This window comes from Danio rerio, chromosome 17 (assembly GCF_052040795.2).
Source record: "Danio rerio strain M-AB ecotype USA chromosome 17, GRCz13ab, whole genome shotgun sequence".
In the NCBI taxonomy this organism is placed as follows: Eukaryota; Metazoa; Chordata; class Actinopteri; order Cypriniformes; family Danionidae; genus Danio; species Danio rerio.
Window position 1 is genome coordinate 4004322 of NC_141037.1, and position 23179 is coordinate 4027500.

The 23179-nt window shown below is 35.9% G+C and overlaps 1 protein-coding gene and 1 long non-coding RNA gene across 8 annotated transcripts in view; one reads left to right on the top strand and one right to left on the bottom strand.

Annotated features, from left to right (window-relative positions):
- zgc:136872 overlaps positions 1–23179 on the top strand; it is a 413995-nt gene that overhangs the window by 210251 nt on the left and 180565 nt on the right. For 3 of the 4 annotated variants that reach the window (XR_015512723.1, XR_015512724.1, XM_087289484.1), the window contains exon 2: positions 5021–5129. The gene's annotated coding sequence lies outside the window, so the exon portion shown is untranslated. Of the gene's footprint in view, positions 1–5020; positions 5130–19243; positions 19518–23179 lie in introns of those variants that run through there. The other variant, XR_015512725.1, reaches the window with a different exon arrangement.
- Positions 7903–12447, bottom strand: LOC137488061 (uncharacterized). 4 transcript variants are annotated; one of them, XR_015512954.1, is made up of 6 exons: positions 11477–12447; positions 11108–11163; positions 10498–10557; positions 9580–9694; positions 9206–9317; positions 7903–8137 (listed from the first exon to the last, which is right to left on the bottom strand). It is a non-coding gene; the product is annotated as an uncharacterized LOC137488061 (long non-coding RNA). The 4 variants fall into 4 exon arrangements; XR_015512953.1 differs by having other exon boundaries at positions 10076–10557; XR_015512956.1 differs by lacking the exons at positions 10498–10557; positions 11108–11163; positions 11477–12447 and adding an exon at positions 10326–10394.

The window sequence follows — 23179 nt, forward strand, 5'->3', positions numbered from 1 at the left end:
GGCTAGCTTTTTGGTTCAGTCAATCTTTAAAACGATAGATGAAACGCCAGTTTGGACGTGGAACTCTTTCATTCTAAATGCTGTTTTAAAACTAAAACGTATTAGTGTAAACGCGGCCTTAAAGTACACATGAAATCAAAACTAACCGTATGGTTTTAGTGAGCTCACATTGCTAGTTTTGTGCTGAACAATTCATCTGCGCATGTCATTAAGAAAAAAAAAATTGCTCTTGTATTCTTTCATTGGAATCTGAAAGTGCTCTTCCTGTTTGTTTTCAGTTTAATGCTTAGATTAGGTCAGTCTGAGGGAACGGGCATGGCTAACTTATTTAACTGTGTGTTATATATATATATAAAAAAACTAAAGCTACATTTAACCACTTAAACTCCACGGACGACATAGAATTTCGCTTTTAGATTTAAAGGGCTAGCGTTGCACCAGACCCCCTTAAGTGGTTTCGTTTGAAAGTGTAGAATCTATATTTGATGCACATATGCATCACTTTGGTTTTTATTCTACTGTACAAAAGTTATTTACTCTTAAATATACAGTATTTTGGATACCCTAGCTAGGTTGGTTCATTTTCATATTTTTGTTTATGATAGATGTACAAGTTATAGCTCAACTGAAAGCTCTTGCCGGTGCTCATACGGTTCTAGCATTCTTTTTACTGAATTATATTCATATGCCAAACAGTTGCAGAATGAATCGCGGTGTTTCCATGGCGCAGAAGTGAAAACAATACATTCATGATCAATAAGCAGCCCCAGATAGCACAGACAGCTGTCATCTCTTACCTTATGCTGTGCGCTTCAGGGACATTCTCCTCTGTTTTTGAGGTGATGTGCATAAATAATCCTTTTATATGTCTGACGTGGTCCAAACACAGTGAATTATGTTTGATCAAACAAAAGAATAGTGAAATATGAAAACAATGATCACTCCCTGTGGCTTGTACAGCACCTCTCATCAGTTGGAATACAATAACTTTTGCATAGATTATGGTGGAGACCTTTTTCTTTTTTCCTATGATTACAGACATGCAGGAACCAAAATTAATTACAGCACGCTAGACCACACAGAACATAAAAGGTACACTTTCAAATTTGAGTTTATAAAAAAAAGTTCCTCTTTTTTTTAGGTGTTTTTTTACAACATATACAGATATTTTAAACACTTTCAACAGTGTTTTATGAAAATTCAAATGGTTTTCTTTAAAATGTTACCAAATTTTTGCATTTACACCTCTGCATGTGGATTTGGGAAGCTTTTAAATTTAGGTAGGCAAAATCCAGGCAGAAAATCCCAAATAGCAGCAGAGTTTTTAAGCAATTTAAGAGCCTAAGTTACAACTTAAGCCTGTTTGTGAGTAAATATAAGCATAATTAATCACTGTCTAAACATCAGGCTTGACTATGATTATATGCTCTGCTTTACTCAAGGTGAACCGATCAGACTGTCAAAGCTTCAGCCAAACATCTGCTCTGAAAACCTCTTCTGCTTAATAAACATCTACTACTTAATTACCTACTTTATTGACTGTAGTCACAAATCAAGACATTATATACAATTGAAGTCCTCCTATTTTTCTTTTTCAAATCTTTCCCAAATTATGTTTACCAGAGCAAGGACGTTTTCACAGTATTTCCTATAATAAAAGCAGTTTTTATTTTTTTAAACCATTTTAAGGTCAGTATTATTCAGAACAGAACAAACCACTGTTATACAATGACTTGCCTAATTACCCTAACCTGCCTAGTTAACCTAATTAACCTAGCTAAGCCTTTAAATGTCACTTTAAGCTGTATACTAGTGTCTTGAAGAATATCTAGTCAAATATTATTCACTGTCATCATGACAAAGATAAAATAAATCAGTTATTGGAAATGGGTTATTAAAACTGTTATGTTTAGAAATGTGTATGTATATGCCAAAAGGGCCGGATCATTTTTTAAAATGTGGGCCGGTCAGTTTTAATTTTTTTTTTTAATATGTATTGTTTTTACATGCAGGCAACTCCTCCTAGATGTGATATTATGATGATGATGATTATAATGATGAGGATGATAATAATAATAATAATAATAATAATAATAATAATAATAATAATAATAATTATAATAATAAATGTTCAGCATTTGGCCGAATCTGCGACGGCCACCTGGTTTTGGGCCAACCCAATCCGATCCAATCAGAGATTACCCGGACTTAATCAAAATCTGGCAAGAATGTCAAACAAACAATAAGTTCAACACAAGCTCAGAGATGGACCATTAAAAAAAGAGGCAAGCTCAGAGAAAGCAAAAAAGGGCTCTAAAATCAGACGCTGCCAAATGCAAAAAATGTATTGAAATATTCCCAATGGTTTCAATTCGGCCGCTGCATCGGAGGACAGTAGCGTGGCAGAGGAGGTAAGAAGAAAACAGAAAATACACTTCTATGTCATTATACTAAAATATAAAATTAGTTTTCACGCCATGCACGCCTCTGGCAGTTTTGGACAGTAAATGTCATTATCAGCAGATAACGTGGGATTTAGGGCAAACAGAATGCGCATGCATGTTGCTAGCAATATAGTCTAACATGCAAAAGAACCTATAGCTGTAGCCACAGTACTGAAGTGTAGGCATTTGTTGTAAACTCTGAATACATAGCTAGTTCTTACAGTAGAACTGTATGTGTAAATTTGTTATAAATGGGTTGTTTTTGTTCCAGTTACATTAATGAAATTTTTAAAATATCTATTAAACAGGGTACTGCTTATATTATTTCATCATCTGTACACCAATGTAAGTAGTAAATGTACGTGTCCATGGGTGGGGCTGTGTCGGTGTGGTAATGTGGGCTGGTGTGGCTATCGTGCCAGGGCTGAATTTTTGTCCCAGTATGCCCCTGAATGTGAGATAAATAGTTTTAGCAGTTTACAGAACAAGCTGAAGGTGTATAGGTGAAATGTCGGGGTACACGGAGTTGAGGATGCGAATGCAGTTTATTAGTAGAGTCGGTAACCCTTTATTCTGATAGTCCATTTGAGTATTAGTAGACTAACTGCTTAATATCTGTTGCTCCTTCAACAGACGTTTAACTGACTATAAGACATTTTGCACTTTCAACTTACACTAACCCAAACCCTAACCTAATAGTCTACTTTTAATCCAATGAGAATTAGTTGGCTTGTAGATGCAATGTAGCTTAAATTCAACAAACGGACCATTCAAATAGTGTAACCAGAAAGTTCTCACTAAAGCATGTTCTGAACCACCCAGGTCATGTGACTAAAGTCTTTCAAAACACCAGTTCACGTGACTAAAGCAATTCAAAGCGTCTGCCATATCAGAACTTTTTCGAGACCTGGCGAATCTGCGTTTGACTAACAAGGTCTGCAATACACCTCAACCTCATGTAGTGTAGTGGACCGTTCATTTGTAACTATGTTGCAAATGGCCTGAGTTCAAGTCTCGACTAGGCATGGGACGATAACCGTTTTAAAGGTATACCGTGATTTGGAAAAGTTGCTTACGAATTGGAAGAATCAGCAACAATGTGTGTGTGTGTGCTGTGTCTATAGTCTGTCTGATTAGTCCTGAACAGCTTCAGCTGGGTTTGCAATCAAGAGGAATCTGGGCCAGGTGTATGAGTGAAATGCATGATGGGATCTGTAGTTCAAACGTAAACTACAGAAGGAAACAAAGCAAGGATCAAATACGGATAGTTAAGGCAAGACAAGACTAGAAAACACTTCATGGTGTTACAATAACAAGACTCAGCAATGTGTGTGTGTGTGTGTGTGTGTGTGTGTGCGTGTGTGTGTGAGGTGAATATAAAGTCCAGGTAATCAGTTCATAATGATTTACCAGCTGTGTGTGTGTGTGTGTAATCAGGAGAAATCAGAAACGGGTGTGTATGAGGTGCATGATGGTACTTGTAGTCCAGTTCAGTGACCAGTAGGGATGCACCGATATGGATTTTTTTGGCCGATAACTCTTCAGACTTGGAGGCCAAAAGCCAATATATACAGGCCCATAATTATACATATTTTTATAATCAGCAACAGTGTGTGTGTGTGTGTGTGTGTGTGTGTGTGTGTGCTGTGTCGATAGTCTGTCTGATTAGTCCTGAAAAGTTTCAGCTGTGTTTGCAATCAAGTGGAATCTGGGCCAGGTGTGTGAGTGAAGTGCATGATGGGTTCTGTAGTTCTTGAAAGTGGCAGACTTGTAGTTCTCCAGCGATCTGCAAATGCTAGATCTCTGATCATCGTGAAAGTATAAATGTACATTCATTCATTAATTTTCCTTTGGTTTAGTCCCTTTATTTATCAGGGGTCACCACAGCAGAATGAACCGCAAACTATTCCAGCATACATTATACAGCGGATGCCCTTACAGCCACAACCCAGTACTGGAAAACACTCATACACTCTCTTTCACACACACACTCATACAGTACGGCCAATTTACTCAATTAAATTCCCCTATAGCGCATGTGTTTGCACTGTGGGGGAAACTAGAGCACCCAGAGGAAACCCACGCCAACACGGGGAGAACATGCAAACTTCACACAGAAACAACAGCTGACCCAGTCAGGGCTCAAACCAACCACCTTTTTGCTGTGAGGTGACAGTGTTAATCCCTAAGCCACTGCGTCGCCAGTATAAATATACTCATCTATTAATTAATTAATAAATACATAAATAAGTGTGTAATTGGAGGGTATTATGATGTTTTACACCTAGTCTGGCTTGAGTTGACTTTCTTATTAAAAAAATATGAATATTTATTATTTTGATCAAAATAATAAACCTAACTTCATTTGCAGACATTGGTTTTTGCCTTCCAATAATAATAATAATAATAATAAAAAACACTTAAAATATATATATTTTTTTGCTTCTCAAATAAATGCATCTTGAATCAACACAGTTTTATATTTGGAAAAGACAAAAGTTCTCAATAATAGATCATTTTCAGCAGTGCGAGTGCCTGTAGTGTCTGATGCAACCCTTTGTTTTCTTTTGTTGCAGCTGGAGCCGATTTCACCATCAGGGTCGGAGGTCAGAAAGACGAGCAGAGAAGATGATGACAGAAACAAACAGGACAGCGGGAAAACATGACAGGACTCTCTGGAAAAGGGTCAGTGCTTCTGCTTCTGTCCAGTGTTTCTGTATTGGCTGTAAACAACAGGTCATTATGTTATTTACAGCATACTGACTTATCTAATGTAAATGCACACATGTCATATTATAAAGCATCCTATAGAAAAAAATAATTGAAGTTGGAGATTTGTGAGGGGTCATATATGCTGAGCACTGTATCTTCATATATCTTTAGCTATATCTTCATATTATTCCAGAACCCATAATATGATGTATTTTACCAGGTTATTTATATATATATATATATATATAATTTTTTTTTTCTTTTTTACTAATGTATTATTATTATTTCTTTCTTTATTTCTTTATTTTATAATAGGGGAGTTACCAACCTACGTCACACATGACGTCACACGTCACCAGTTGTAAAAAAAAAAAAAGACCAGTTGCAATAGCAAACATGTCGTGTTGTGTGATAGGATGCAAAATAGAAAACCTAAATTTTACGGTACACCACACTGCTTTTAATGCCAACCGCAGATGTCTTTGGCTAACAGCCATCTTAACGCCTCATTCACACAGGGCTTCAGCGTCAATGCTTGACAAAGGGTGTGTCTGAAGTTGGGGCTGACGCGATCGTCGTAGCAGCGTCAGTCAATGAAAATAGCAATCAGCTACTGTCTGAGCTGGTGTATTTGCATACAGCGATCTGATTGGCTGACGCTTCCGTTGGCGCTTGAAAAGTTGAGCAAGTCCTAACTTCTGCAGCAAGCAACACCTCTGAAGCTGCGCCGACGGATCCACAATGCAGTTCAGCAATGCCTGACGTCACCCATATTTACATTTTAAATATTTATTAATAATTATTTGTGGATCTCCTTAATTCTGGGTTCAGCAATACTGCCGTTGTGGCAGATGTATTCTGGGAAATTTTCTTACCCCTTGGTTTCGAGTGTGCTCCTGAAAAGTCTTCGTTTGAAGGACTATTCACCCCTTCCCCTTAGCCCTACGCCTTCAAGCTAAAGAGAATTGGGACACCACTACCCCTTGGCGTGCACATGCAAAACGAAGGGGGAGGGGCTAAGGGGTAGAAATGGGATTTAGTCTAAATGGCTTCTTGTTAGCTAAGAAATCAGGGTTATTCCAGATTGGGGTGTGTTTAGATGGTGTGAATTGGGAATTTGTGATCTGATGCAAATTTCCACCAGGATGTCAGAGTTGCTTCTATTGTTGGCATTTTAAAACAGTGATGTTTTTAATTGTTTGACTGTGAAAAGGTAATTCAGAAACATCAATGTCTTTGCAGGTTGATTGTTCAATATCTTGCCATGTGCATTCTGATGAGTTAGGTTTAATCCATTTGTGTTTTGAAGCTGATTTGCCAGAAAATAGTTGTAAAAATGTGGTGCTTTTAGGCCCTGTTTACACTAATGCATTTTCGTTTTAAAACATGTAAGTTTTGCTACGGTTACGCCATCCATCCACACTACGCCGGAGTTTTCGAGTGCCAAAAACGGAGCATTTTGTAAACACTGAAGAGGCCGTTTTCATTCTAAAACGCTGCTGCTCCGTCATAGTGTAGATGGGGGAAAACGGAGACATCTGAAAACGGAGGCGGGGCTGCTGACATTCGCCTCTCTGATTGGGGCTTTTTCTCAATATTAAGTAGCCTAACGTTACAACGTTTAATGGAAAACAAACTAAATAAAATGAAAACATGATTTAAGGAACTGCCTATTTTCATTTTGATATTAGAAACTTAACAGACAGCAGAAATGTTGCGGGGTCGTGCTGCATATACAAGCTTCATCTTTACTGTGTGGCTATTTATAACATCACTGCCTCCTTTCAATTTCAGTGAAAATACGAAACACACCCTCTCTTTTGCTGAATATAAGTTTTAACAATGCTAATAATGGCCATTATAAAAGTATAACACACAATAAGTTTATACATTATAGGAAATAAAGGCAAGCGATCAGTCAATATACAGAATGTAGGCTACGTGGTTACATTAATCATTAACTTATCTTTGCGCTCAGCCAAAACACGTTACCTGAGAACAAGTAGATTCCAAATGACCAAAGTCGGGGAATATGTCGTTAGATACAGATAACAAGATGAATGAAATATCACTATTAATAATTAATTATAATTAATAATGACCTTAATCCAGCGAGAGATGCTTAATGAGCAGTCCGACGAGCAGAGCTCTCATCTGGGTAGATAGTCTGCAGCGCTTGCCAGAGAGTGTGTGTGTGGTCACTTGATGTGCATTTTCAGCGTTTTGGTGTGGACGGAGAGCTGTTCAGAAACGCTGGTGTGGATGCGAATCGTTTCATTCTAAAACACCGTTTTAAAACTAAAACGCACTAGTGTAAACTGGGCCTTACACTGTAAACGATTTCTTGTTAAATTAACAGTAAGTTACTGGCAACAATTATCCAGTAGCTGCTGTATTTCATAAAACAGTAGCATTACTGTAATACTAATTACATTAGTATTACATTTACTGTAAAATGTAATACATCATTTTACTGTTGTTGAATTTTACTGTAACACTAATTACAGTAGTGGTGCACATACTGCAAAACTGAAAACAGTATTTTATTGTACATTTTTACCATGAAGAACTACGGTATTTTAATGTTACTTTCATTATTACTGTATAGTATTTTACAGTTATTAAATGTTATTTTATTTTATTTAATAGTGCTACTTTATAATGGGTAAAAATGTTCAAAAATTGCACAAGTGTTATTTTAACTGTTCAAGACGTACAAGAAAAATAAAGAAACTGAAACTTTAACTTCACAATAAAGGTTTATTGTGTAAACCATGCTAAAACAGTAGCAATAATTCAATATAACAGAGCAACAGAACACTAATAAACAATTGATCATTAAAACCAGTCAACAATTAATGCATCAAAAAGCATTACAATTTTAAAAAAGGTGAGAATACTGCTACAGGACAGGAAATGATGAAGGCCAAATGATGTTGTGGAAAGGGACAGTGAAAAAGGGCAGCAACATGATGATGATCCTGCAAAAATGACATGCAAAATCAATCACTGAAGTAAAAACTAATCATCCCTCAAACCATTTAATTCATTCAGAAACGAAACACTGCACTGCTGTTTAAATATATATATATATATATATATATATATATATATATATAGTTTGATATATATATATATATCAGTTATATAAAACAGTTTTTTAATTGTTTTTGTTGGTGAAATACAGTTTGTTGTCAATTCACAATTACACTAACGTTAATGGGGAAAAGATCAGCGGGCATTGTTCTTGAAGATCGCTAGTCAGGTGTCCACACAGGTGTGTAAAAAATAAAGTCTCATCTTAACTTAATGTCTGACTCTGTATAGCTTGAATATCTGATTCCATGATCACACTACTAGTGCTTCCACGGATTTAAGAGGGGTGAACACAGTTCATTCTGACTTTAAAAGGCTACATATTTAAAATTAAATAAATAAAATAATCTAAGTTAACGTGACTAATGTTAATTAAATACTTTAAGGCTTTTAACACGTATAAATCCACTTCTAACTTACAGACAAGATTGCGTTAGAGAACATGAAAGCTGTGGGTGATTTTTTTAAATATAATGCTAATGATAAGTTACTGATATATGGTTTGCATAAAACAAAGTAATCACTAAGCATTCATTTTTGGCAAAATCTGCAGAGAGGCTCAGCGACACGAGGAAATGTGTTAAAGTTGAGTAGAGAACTAAAGAGCAGTCTAGCCCACTTCATGAAATGTTTGTGGTAATATTCTGCTGTCAATTCATATTACTGTATTTCAATATGCAGCAGTGATGGCATGTCAGCGAGACAAATAAACATTTTATCGAGTCATTTCATACAATTTATTTATTTATTTATTTTTTTTTATACGAACACCTCTCCAGTGACATTTCCTCAAACTAAATCATCATAACGTTACTGTGCACAGCATCAGTAAAACGTTTAGAATAATTTAAATACTTAATTTTTTAAAACAGTCACTGCTGATTACAAACTAACATTAAAGCTAAGCTTACAGAAATCCTGTATGCATGACAATATAAAGATGTATTACTCACTGATGTCGAAGCACTTCCAGGTCATCAGAGATGTAGACAGGACAGAATATGTGCTATCAAATGAGCTCTTGTGCAGCCTTTGTTGGACATCCAGGTAGTATGTTCACCCACACTGTAAGAAACAAAAACAGAAACAATTTATTAAAATGTGAGGGATAGTAAACATGTTTGGTCTACAGAGAGAAGAAAATGTTTACTTTAAGCATTGATCCTAATGAATCTATTTCTGAACTACATTCATCCTTATCACGGAAACAGCATTTTTGAGCTTTTAGACCAGGGGTGCTCAACCTTGTTTGCTTTAAATTAGAATTAAAACAATAAATCTCTGTCAAATAAAATACTTCAGATCTAAATAAAGCAGGTGTTTTTACCTAAAGGTTCCTTCCCTCCAGTTAGTTTGGCTGCAAATCCCTCCACATCTGTGCTTTATTCGGTTCTTGTCTTAAGAGTAACTGGTGTCGCATTCCAGGTCCATCACAATCTGGGCTAGAAGGACAATATGACAAAAGACAAGACACATATAAATAAAAGTCTCAGAATAAAATATTTAAAGGAATAGTTTACTATTTTGCCACTATTTACTCCACGTGTTTTAAACTAGTTTGAATTTCTGTTAAACACTAAAGCAGATATTTTTAAGAATGTTAGTAACCAGTAACTATTGACATCCATATTTAAACCAAATTTCTTTAAAAAATATGAGTTTGTGTTCAACGGAACAAAATAAATATATAACTATTTTGAAACAAGTGGAGAATGCCAAAGATGCTATTATTTTCATTTTTGGGTGAACTGTCCCTTCAATTCAAGTGTCAAGCAATAGTCATAAAAACTGATGTGTCGCTTGAGGAAAACTTAATCAAGTACCTTCTTTGAACAAGCAGAATCATTATGCCATTGTATTCAGTGATTCTCTTTTACATTTTCCCACTATGAAACGATAGCTTCAACATGCAATCCATGTTAAGACAAAAATGAATAGCATAAAATAACATATTGAACTAAACTTACAATTTCCAGGCTATTTGAAAAAAACAAACAAACACATATGCCCAGTAAAATTGCTAATAAACACAAAGACAACAGTTATAGAAAAAAATGTTTGTCTAATATTTACTCAGCACTTGGTAGGCAAATAGCATAGCCGTGGATGTTTTAACACCAGATTTTTTTATCTTAGGAACTGCTGGAAGAAGAAAAAGAGGTTGTACATGAAACTCCTCACAACAAATCTGTGAACAACTTGACATTTAAAAATCTAATCAAAATGAGGAAGACATCAACATTACCTTGAACAATCAAGTGAGGAGTGATTGGTAGCATCAGTTTTTCAACATCAATTACTGTAGCTGAAAAACAGATAAGTATAATATGAGTAAAATAAGACTTAACATTAATTAATCTAAATCTATGGTACAACCATACCAATCTGTATGGGGTTAAAATACATTTGTTCACAAATCATTCCCTGACCCTATCAATTAATCTTAGAATAGGATGGATATATATATATATATATATATATATATATATATATATATATATATATATATATATATATATATATATATATAGTGATAATGACTTTGGCTTATATCTGTGTACTCAGAACGTACACTCACCTCAGGTACACCTGAACACCAAAAATTAAATGTACAATTAATGACACACTATACATCAAGCTCATTAACATTATTGAGAAATAGACAATTAATATGTATTTTGTTAATATTAACTTTAGCTTAAAATAATTCAACTGCATTTAATTTTCAGCTCCATTTAATAAAACAGTTAAGACTCATTTCATTATGAGTTTAGTTTAAATAACTAACTTACAGTTGAAAAATTTTACCATAATGATAGCTTAGTCATAATGACTATGTGAAGACCAGAGCTTACCATAACGGTAAACGTTTAACTTTTCATGGTGACTTCGCCTTCATCTCAGTGTTGTGCTGAAATAGAGAATTAATTAATGCAGTTACAATAAGTTAAAGTTATGTTTTTTCAGGTAACTTAGCGTATGATCAAAAACTCACTCAAGATAAACTCACTGTATCTAATACCTCGCAAACACTACAATGACCGCCTGGCGTCTGTTATTTCTTGTTTAAAATACCATTCGTTAACGGACAGCGTGACATAACATAAGAACCTAACGTTACAACTAATGTCACTTGGTTAATTCTTTTAAATTACACACTCAATACACAGAAATATATACAAAACAATCCTTCAACGGACAGAATTTGACTTTAAAACACTTACCGAGGATGAATTCGCTGGATGAAAGACGTCAGGTGAATTTCAAATTAGGAGAGCCGTTGCCTGCAGGTCGAGTCGTGTCCGTTCGGTTCTATGAATCGGCTCCTTAGTGAACAGTAAAGATTTGAATCCGCCTAAAACCGATTCCTTTTTGTATATGATTCATTACTATTTCGTAATACTGCTTGGCCACACGCATTTATACACTAATTATACACTAATTGCATATTGCTGAATGTGCTTGTGAACACGTGATCAAATAATTCCCGAGCAAACGGTTCAATACGATTCAGAGTCGCTCGAGTGCTGAACCGAATCAGTGCAAACGTGATATTGATTAAAATATAGTAACATTGTTTTTTATTCACTTTACCAGCGAAATTATTGCATATATCTGACGTTGACAATAAGAATAAAATTCGTTTGAAGTGTTTTGAGAATTAATATTTTTCTTCTCCCAGAATTCATTTCACATCAACAAGCAAATGGTAATGGCGGATGAGAAAGCCCAGCTAATATTATAAATATTGCGTTTAATATGTCACGAAATGAAATTTTAACAGTGTTTCATGCGAGAATGTAGTTCTTACAAACTCAAATCTGTGGTTTATTTATAGATATCATGTGTAAATTTTAAGCGTGCTTTGCCGATAGCGGAGATTCCTCCAGGGTGTCCATCATCACTCATGTATCCGGCGAAACGAGGTTATAATCGGCTAGACATGTAAGACTTGCCCCGGTCTTAGATGGCTCTATAATGAATGTGTTCTGAAATTTAGTTTTAACCGTTTATCATGCGGGAATGTAATTGTTTTTAACTCAAGTCTGTGGTTTATTTATAGAGATGGTGTGTATTTTAAAATATTGTTTTGAAAATGCGGAGATGTGACCTCCATGGTGACGGGTGCCCAATCCTCATGAATCCGTCTAAAGCAGGCTGGTCATTCTGACATTTAAGCTGACTTTGGTTTCATGAATCAATTACTTTTGTTCCAGTTTACGTTTTGGTTAAGCACAAAGTTATGTTGATTAAAAATGATTTAATATTTTCATGTTAACCTTATAAAATTAAGGTGCAGTACACCCAAAAATGGAAAACCAGGGGACAGTTTTATGCACTGAACAGTCTGAAGAAACTGGTTATTTTATTTTTCTTCACAAAATACTTTGTCAAAAAATAAAATAAACATAATAATAATAATATAAAGTGTGTGTAGAGTTTTTCATGGTCATTTGCAGTACTGTATTTAGATGCACAGTAACTGATTTTTTTCCCCAAATTCATTGTAAAATCTGCAGTAGCATACTGTTAATCATGTTCACAGTATGGAAATGTTGAGAATACATTATCATGCTGTGAAAACAGCAATATATACAGTAACACACTGTGCACAGCTTATACAGTAAACAACTGTTGAGAAATGCAGTATAATACCGTGAAAACAACAGAAATCGTTTACAGTGTAGAGTTGCATTTTCAACATCAAAAGTCGGCAGAGATCAACAATCATCTATTATTGGTGAACTTTTTTTTTCCCTCTCCGCTGTTGCCACTGGCTCGCATGGTTCAGGATTGGTAGAGCTAGGCATCGATGAATTTGCTCTTCACTCTTTCCACACTGTTCCAGTTACTATGACTATTTATGTGAAGCTGCTTTCACACAATCTACATTGTAAAAGCGCTATACAAATAAAGCTGAATTTAATTGAATCAACATCCCATAATGCACTTCACAACCATAAATAAACAGAAAATGAATCGCAAAATACACAAACATGATTAACAGATATTTCCATTTTTTTTTTAGGTTTTCATTCTGAAGTTTTTCCAATATCCAACTTTCAATCTTCTTCCAAAACCCTAAAAATAAAGCACACCTTATTATTCATATCTCCCTGATCCTCTTTTGTATCTTTTCTTTGAGGTTTATGTTGGATTTGGGATTGGTCATGGGTATCAGCGTCTCTCTCTGCTTCAGATCAGGATTTTTTTATATTTTTATCAACGCTTGAATAAGTTTTGAGAGGGACAGGCGAGATGAAATGTGTGCAGAAGCCATGAAATTTATGTAAGACACGCGGCGGCTCACCGGCAGACCATTTCACTGCCTTAACACACGGCCAGAGCGATTCAATGGACAAGCTGTAATGTCCTTCTGATGAAAACCAGAAGCTCCATCATCTCCCGAGCCGAGCCGAGATGAGATGAGTTTTCAATATAGTACAGCAGATTTCCAATAGCGCGGCCAGAGACGAGCAGCATTATGTCCAGAATATCTCCTGCTCGCACTGAAAACTGAAGCACTTTCATTTTCTTAATCGCATTGTTTGTGTTCGTGCAATATGTTTACCATGCAACAAAACAGAAAACATGAGCACAGACTGGTCAAATACTTGGATGACCTGAAGTCAATTATAGTTTGCAAATGACAGTGGAAACACAACAGCAGAGAGAGAGAGAGAGAGTCACACTGAATACCAGAATACTAGATCAGCCTGCATTGGATTATCTCAAATATTGGCCTTATGACTGTAAATGTTTTGGGTTTTGTCAGTTTTATTAGACTGCTTGTTTCTCTGGAAAATATTATAGACAATTTTAGAAATTTCTATTATATAAATTATACTATTTTTTTCAAATATTTTGTGAGGGATTTTAACGGAGAGCGGATTTTAACACAACACATAATAATAAGTTTCCCCCTCAAGGCCAAAAACGTGGTACAGGTGAATTGGGTAATCTAAATTGAATGAGTGTATGTGTGTGAATGAGTGTGTATGGATGTTTCCCAGTGATGGGTTTCAGCTGGAAGGGCCTCCGCTGCGTAAAACATATGCTGGATAAGTTGGCGGTTCATTCGGCTGTGGCGACCCCAGATTAATAAAGGGACTGAGCCGAAAAGAAATTGAATGAATGAATTCGGCGGGGTACAAGGTTTGGGGTGAGGATCCAAATCCAGTTTTTTTATCATCAGGCAGGCAAAACTGGGGCAGACATAAGCATGCAGAGAATCCAAAAGTGTGGTCAGAATACAGGCGACAACATAAACTGTAAAACAAAGCAAAGGTCAAAACATGACAAGGCAAGACAAGGAAAATGCTTCATAATGCTCACCTAATGCTTCAGTTTACAAGACTCAGTCAAGAGTGTGTGAACGAGGTGTCTTTATAGTCCTAGTAATCGCTCCATCATGAGCTTCCGGTTGTGTGCGTGTAATAGAGTGGAGGAACTATGATGCCAATTTGTACGCAAAAACCCGGAAGCGAGTTAGCATTTTAGCAGTTGCGGTTTCCTTGTTCCAAAGTCAATGGGTTTTTTCAATGGGATTTCAGTTATATTGCTTAAATAAGGTTTGTGGCTAACACAAACTCAAGATACTTCCATGTTTTATTCTACGACAGTAAACACAATAAATCAGTGACATCACACTCTTGATTTATTAAATCGGTTCCGCTTCTTTAATCGAGCTGAAATGGTCAAGAGCACAGGCTAGATCGCTGGTTATCGTGACAGTAGTTTTAATGACTAATTTCTTTAAAAATAATTTATTTTGTTTTTGCCATGATGACAGCACACACCATTTTACTAGATATTTAGCAAAATGCTAATATTCAGCTTAAAGTGCTATTAAAATACTTGATCACACTTTATTTTGATGGTCCGTTCTACATCTACATGCTAACTGATTCTGTAGATTATAAGTAGACTGTAGGGTTAGAGTTAGTGTAAGTTGAAATGTACTTGCAAAGTTTCTTTTAGTCAGTTAAATGTCTGTTAAATGTCAGTACGAACAGATATTAAGCAGACAGTCTACTAATACTCAAATGGACCATCAGAATGAAGTGTTAATACTTAAGTAGTTTATTTAGTTTAAAGTTAGATTATTCAAGTCAATGGACAATAGTGCTTTGTTCTGTTGGCAGTTTAAAAAAATGTTTTTCATCTGAAAGTTTTTAAAATCTCATATCTATTATAGACAAAAATTTAATTTAAATTTAATAGAAAATAATGTGAAAAATATCCTTGCTCTGTTAAACTGCATTTGGAAAATATTCGAAAAATAATAAAAAAGTAATACACTAAAAAAAAGAATAATAAATCCCAGTGAATTAGCAGTTTTCCATGTTTTCTGATATAAGTTTTTATTTTTCCCCAATTATTTCTGCTTTTTCATTGCATTTTGGGAGATTGATCTTTCTACCAACAAATTTGTAATAGTTTGCAGTGCTTTATTGTCTGGGTTGGTGATGAATATTACGCTACAGAAACCTTGTAATAAACTGCAGCACATTTTCTGTTATTTTACAGACTTATTTCTCTAGATGTTATTTCTTATACGTCATATCATTTTAAACTGCCAACATGTCAATAAAGGTCACTTTATTAAACTGCAGAGTTGAATTCTCAACATCAAAAGTCAAGAGTGCAGAGATCCACATCCCATAATGCAATTCACCACAGTAAATACACAAAAAATTAATCACAACATAAGGAAACTGTTAATTAACAGATATTTTAATACAATGTAGGATGGCAAATTAATTACTCAATAAATAGTCATTACTTATTAAAAGTTAGTAAGTTGTTCATAGTATTAAATTGCAAGAAAACAAATACCTAGCATATAAAAAAAAGCAATTTAGCCTGGTTCGGCCTGACACTAATGCACAATATACATGTATATACACTTACTGGCCACTTTATTAGGTCCACCTTGGACCCGGTTTTGCCTTCAGAACTGCCTTAATCCTTCATGGCAGAGATTCAACAAGGTACTGGAAATATTCCTCAGAGATTTTGCTCCATATTGACAGGATAGAATCACACAGTTACTACAGATTTGTCGGCTGCACATCCATAATGCCAATCTCCTGTTCCAACACATGCCAAAGGTTCCCTATTGGATTGAGTTCTGGTGACTGTGGAGGACATTTGAGTACTGTGAGCTCATTGTCATGATCAAGAAACCAGTCAGAGATGATTAACGCTTTATGGCATGGTGTGTAATCCTGCTGGAAGTAGCTATCAGAAGATGTAGACACTGTGCTCATAAAGGGATGGACATGGTCAGCAACAATACTCAGGTAGGCTGTGGCGTTGACACGATGCTCAATTGGTACTAATGGACCCAAAGTGTGCCAAGAAAATCTCCCCACACCATTACACCACCACCACCAGCCTGAGCCATTGATACAAGGCAGGATGGATACATGCTTTCATGTTGTTGATGCCAAATTCTGACCCGACTATCCGAATGTCACAGCAGATATTGAGACTCATCAGACAAGACAACGTTTCTCCAATAGTCTGTTGTCCAAATATGTCCAATGCATTACTCAGGATGCTACTGCATTTTTTTTTTCTTCAATATCATACAGCCCTATTGATTTCTGTTTATGTACAGTAGGCGGTGTTACTAATCCATCCTAACATAAGAGGGGAAAAACTTACAGTAACTGAAGAAGATTTGTGTTGTTTTGAGGATGTGTTTATTTTTATTTATTTATTTATTTATTTATTTATTTATTTATTTATTTATTTATTTATTTATTTATTTATTTATTTATTTATACAGGGACAATGTACAACATGACATGTTGTGCCAGAGTTAGCTATAAAGCTAATTTACATCTGTAGTCCCTGGGCAGGAAGTAACAAATTTAACAGTAATAACCAATACAATATACGCTTACAGTACAATAAATACATTACATCATTATCATTAAAATGAAATCAAATCAGTGGCTGCATATTTGATTTTGTTTTAGCCAAATTTTAAGAACAGTTTTAAAATGATTAAAAGTGCTGCTCTCTCTGATATACACTGGCATTTTATTCCATCTTTCTGCTGCTTTAACTGAAAAAACTGATTGTCCAAAATAAGTTCTCTTATTTTTAACTGAACAATCACCTCTAACAGATGACCTAGTCTGTCTTATATTGTTCTTGCCGACAATCACACATTGTTTTAGGGGCGGTGGTGCAAGATCATGAAATATTTTATACATTAAACACACATCAGTATAAAACAGTGGTTCCCAACCTGGGGTCCAAAGTTCATATGGGGGGCGCGGGAGATGATAAGTATTGAGTCAGAAGCATGCGGCCGGTCAGCATTCGCTCTCATTCACACACTGAGACGAGCAGAGGAGCGCAGACATCTGAAGTAATCATAACGTTAGCGCTTTAATGGTCAAATAGGTGTCAAAACGCTGTGTTTAGTGATTATTTAGATTAACCCTCATTTGTGTAATAAACGAGTTGAGGATCAAAAGACGTGAAAGAGAAACCATTAAAGAGACAGAGAGAAATATTCCTGCTGCCACCTGTTTTTATGATTAATCAAACAACGAGAAAATCCCTCTCTGCTCTTAACTGAAGGACTGCTGTAGCTAAAGTGTTTTTCTTACATTGAAGATGCTTAAAGCACAGTTTGTTTAATTATTTTATTCTATTGTATTTATTTCTCATTTCTTTGCAGGGTGGAAAATAACTGTATACACTTGAAGTCAGAATTATTAGCCCTCCTGAATATTAGCAACCCTTTTCCTGCCCAATTTCTGTTTCATGGAAAGAAGTTTTTTTTTTTTTTTTTTACTTATTTCTGATCATAATAGTTTTGATATCTCATTTCTAATTACTCATTTCTTTTATTTTTGCTGTGATGACAGTAAATAATATTTTACTAGATGTTTTTCAAAATACAAGCAAAGGCTTAATTAGGGTAAATAGACAAGTCATTGTATAACAGTATTTTCTTCTGCAGACAATCAAAAATATATATTGCTTAAGGGGGCAAATAATATTGACCTTAAATTGGTTTCAAAATATTTAAACCTGCTTTTATTCTAGCTAAAATAAAACAAATAGGCCTAGAAGAAAAATATTATAGGAAATACTGTTAAAATTCTTTGTTCTGTTAAACATAATTTGGGAAATATTTATAAAAAAAATTCTCAGGAGCGCTAATAATTTTGACTTTAATATTCGTTTTGAATAATTGTGATTACAATTATGACCAAAATAATCGTGATTATGATTTTTCCCAAAATCGAGCAGCCCTACTATTATATATGTATGTTTTAAATACCAAAAAAAAAAAAAAATCAAAACACATGCTTAAAATTTCAACATAATAGTAAAAATATTTAAAATTAATAACTTTAAATAATTATTTAAATTTTGCTCAAAAATGTGCTTGTCCAACGTGTCGTAAAGGCAAAATCAAAACAAATATGGCAGAGAAACGTAAATGCAGTGATTCTTCAGAGGCGAAGAAAAAGATTAGACAGTATGACAAAGCCTACCTAAATTTTGGTTTTATTGAAGGCCAAGACAAGTTAAAACTGATTAATTTATATTTTCTATACATATTATATATTGATATTACACAAACACATACATACACTATATATATATATATATATATATATATATATATATATATATATATATATATATATATATATATATATATATATATATATATATACATACATACAGTAAATATGTGTGTGCGTGTGTATTTATATGGTGGGGGGGCTCCAATGTTTGTATATGTTCATGGGGGGGCCCCAAAGAAAAAGGTTGGGAACCACTAGTATAAAATAAGAAACTGTCGAATGTTAGCAATTTTTGTTGTGCAATACTGTTGCAATGATGATAGCTCCTTGGCTTTTTAGCTAAAATTTTAACAGTTTGTTTATATATAACATACAATGGTTTTAATGTTGTAATGTTCGTATGCGACCAGCTTGTGTTGTGTGCTTATCCCATCAGAAAGTGTTGCACAAACAGTTTAGCAGAGTTTGTGATGCGTTTGTTTGTCGCGGATGACCACGTCCTCTCGTCACGTGTTTCCAGAGAGCCTGTGTAGAAGGAAGGCTTTAACGCTTTTCTCTTTGTTCGGCATCTGGACGCTCTTCATCCAGGTGAAACAAAGCCTGAGAAAAGGCTCCTGGGCTCATCTGAATGTGTGCAGCTGTGAATCTTCAGACATTGTTTACTCGCTCCAGCGCATCATTTCACATTCACAGAGAAATGGTAAGCTGTTTTTAGATCTCTCGCCTTTTCATGAGCTTTATCACAGCTCACTTCAAAGCCAGAAACAGCACTAATGACAGCGATTTGGACATATGTGCAGCATTGGGTTTCTGCAGGTTTGTTCATTCTTGTCATTCAGTTTTAGATCTGATGCACATACAAGGTTTATGACTTGTTTAAATGCCGCTATAGGGTATATCCCAAGATGGTGTTGTTTCCATACTGATAAACTTCCGGTGACCTGTCGTTGAGTTTTTTTTTTTTTTTCAATTTATACAGTTCCTTTTACAGCATCAATGTTGTAATGTCATTAAAATACATTCAGTTAAATAAACTTTGGCATTCATTTAGTTGTTCAAGCGTAAAGGGCACCTATGGTAAAAAATCTACTTTTTAAGCAGTTTGGACAGATCTGTGTGTTGGTATAGTGTATAGACCGTCATACTGGGGTGATATGAACACACCCAGTCCTTTTTTTTCAAATTAAATACAAAAAAAAGGGTCGGCCAATTGGAGCTGTTTTCAAATCGATCGCACCATTACGTAGGTGTGTGATCCCCCCGCCCACCGAATTGATTGACAGCTGCGCGCATTAACATGTTCCGGTAGTCGCGTGTATATGTCAACAAGACCAGACAGACATACGCAAAGCAACCGGGAATAAAAGGTCTGTTCTGTTCGCTAGGATCAGCAATCATCATCAAATGTGATTAAGAGTGAGTTTCACATGTTTAAAGTGTTTTAAAACAGAGTATGTGTGTAATTAATTACAGCGTTTTACTTCAGCTTTACTTCATCAGCACAGCCGCGTATCAGAACAATTATAAAAGAAGACGCTTCAATCTCGGTTTGTGGAAGTTAAATCAGGTTTATTTTGTACATTAGCATAACAGATATCCACACAGTACTGGAGGTTAGCCATAACTAAGCTAAGCGCGCTCTGTCTGTCTGCCTGCCTGTGTGTGTGTGTGTGTGTGTGTGTGTGTGTGTGCGCGTGTTTACTTTGTAACGATATTGTGTGTGACTCATCAATGCAACTTCACAATAGTGATTAGTAAAGGTTAGTTCTTACTGTAGTATCTCACAAACGCTACGTGAGACCTTCTTCCTTTAAGTCTGTCTGTTGTCTGACGCAGCTGAGGGAGGAGGCATGTAGAAGCAGTAGGCGGGAAAAACTTTTTTAAAGAAAACTGACCTTAAATGTGCAAATGTTTGCACTGGCATACAATTGACCGGAAGCGCTTAACCCAGGTTACTGGCAAATTTAAAGTCCTATTAGCATGCTTCGGCATATACCCTATTATGGATTATGAAAGGTTTATATTGTAGTTTCCATCGATATGCTGACATCCATGTAAGGCCAAAAACACTTTCTTTTCACTTCCAATGATGACCCAGTCTGCTTTGATTGGTCTAATGATGACCCAGTCTGTTGTGATTGGTCCAGTAATGAACCTAGACTGCTGTGATCGGTCTAATAATGACCCAGTCTGCTTTGATTGGTCTAATGATGAGCCAGTATGCTGTGATTGGTCCAATGTTGTCTCTGTTGGCTGTAATTGGTCCAATTATGACCCAGTTTGTTGTGATTGGTCCAGTAACGAAGCTAGACTGCTGTGATTGGTCTAATAATGACCCAGTCTGCTTTGATTGGTCTAATGATGACCCAGTATGCTGTCATTGGCCCATCAATGACTCTGGGCTGTGATTGGACCAATGATGACCCAGTCTGTTGTGATTGGTCTAATGATGACCCAGTATGCTGTGATTGGCCCATGAATGACTCTTGGCTGTGATTAGTCCAATGATCACCCAATCTGTTGGGAATGGTCCAATGGTTTCCCAGTCTGTTTGATTGGTCCAATGATGTCCCAGTCTGTTGTGATTGGTCCAGTAGTGAACCTAGACTGCTGTGATTGGTCCTATAATGACCCAGTCTGCTTTTATTGGTCTGATGATTGACCCAGTATGCTGTCATCGGCCCATCAATGACTCTTGGCTGTGATTGATCTAATGATGACATAGTCTGTTGTGATTGGTCCAATGATGAACCAATATGCTGTGATTGGCCCATCAATGACTCTTGGCTGTGATTGGTCCAATGATCACCCAATCTGTTGTGATTGGTCCAATGATTACCCAGTCTGCCTTTATTGATCCAATGATGACCCAGTATGCTGTGATTGGTCCAGTGATGACCTGGTCTGTTGTGATTGGTCCAATGATGACTCAGCCTGTTTTGATTGCTCCCATGATGACCCAGTCTGTTGTGATTGATCCAATGATGACTTGATCGCTGTGATTGGTTCAGTAGTGAACCAGTCTGATTTGTTTGATCCAGTGATAACCCAGTTTATTGTGATTGTCCAATGATGACTAAGTTTGCTGTGATTGGTCCAATAATGAACCCAGACTCCTGTGATTGGCCCAATGATGGCACAGTGTGTTGTGAGTGGTCCAATGATTTGATTGCCAATCTGATGTGAGTGGGCCAATGATTGTTCAGTCTGTTGTAATTGGTCCAATGATGACCCAGTTTGTTGTGATTGATTCAACGGTGACTCGGTTTACCGTAATTGGTCCAGTAATGAACCCAGACTGTTGCGATTGGTCCAATGATGACCCAGTCTGTTGTGATTGGTCCAAGGATGACTTGATTTGCTGTGATTGGTCCAGTAATGAACCAGTCCGATATGTTTGTACTGTGATTGTTTCCGTAATGAACCCAGACTGCTGCAATTGGACCAATGATGACCCAGTCTGTTGTTATTGGTTCAGTCTCTTGGGATTGGTCCAATGATGGCTCAGTCTGATGCGATTGGTCAAATGATCACCCAGTGTGTTGTGATTGATCCAATGATGAACCAAGTCTTTTCTGATTGGTTCACTGATGCCCCAGTCTGAAGTGATTGGTCAAATGATCATCCAGTCGGCTGTGATTAGTTAAATAATCAACCGAACTCACAATCTGGCTTCAGAAAATGCTGAATAATCTTCCTGAAAACCTCAGGTCTGTGTCTGAAACAAGTGGCAGGGCACTCTGCTAATGCTTCAGGTGGATGTTATCATGAAACAGATTCATTTTGAAAATGACTCATTTAATGACTCTGAATCGACTCTTTCTTTGAGAAGCAATAACTTCATATCTGGTAAACTCATTTAATTATTAGAGGAATGTTTTCATCCACTTAAAACTGTTTTAAGCACTACAAAAAAGGTCATTAACATATATTGATTATAGGGGCACTGTAACAGCAATGCACATTGGATTCCGCATGAATAGAGTCCTTACGCTCAAACTTGTTCACTTTTGGAGATTGCTCTGGAAACTTCTTGTTGCTTGGCAACTGTGCACAACATCCATCTCATTATTACACATAATACACAAAGACCCAATCATTGTGACAGATTTTCACTATATTCGAATTAAACAGGTGCAATACAGAATCAACCCAGAGGAAAGTGTTCGTGGGATGATGAATAAAGGAGCGAGTCAGTTTATTTCATCAAGAATATTTTTCAATCCATCTTTAATAAATCATCAGTAGCAATATTACATGTTCAAATACATAAAAGAGTTTTAGACAAGATTACTCCAGTACAAAGAAGTATTCCTGTAATGTTGATCCATTCTGCTCATATTTACAGAACTTCAATGAAAT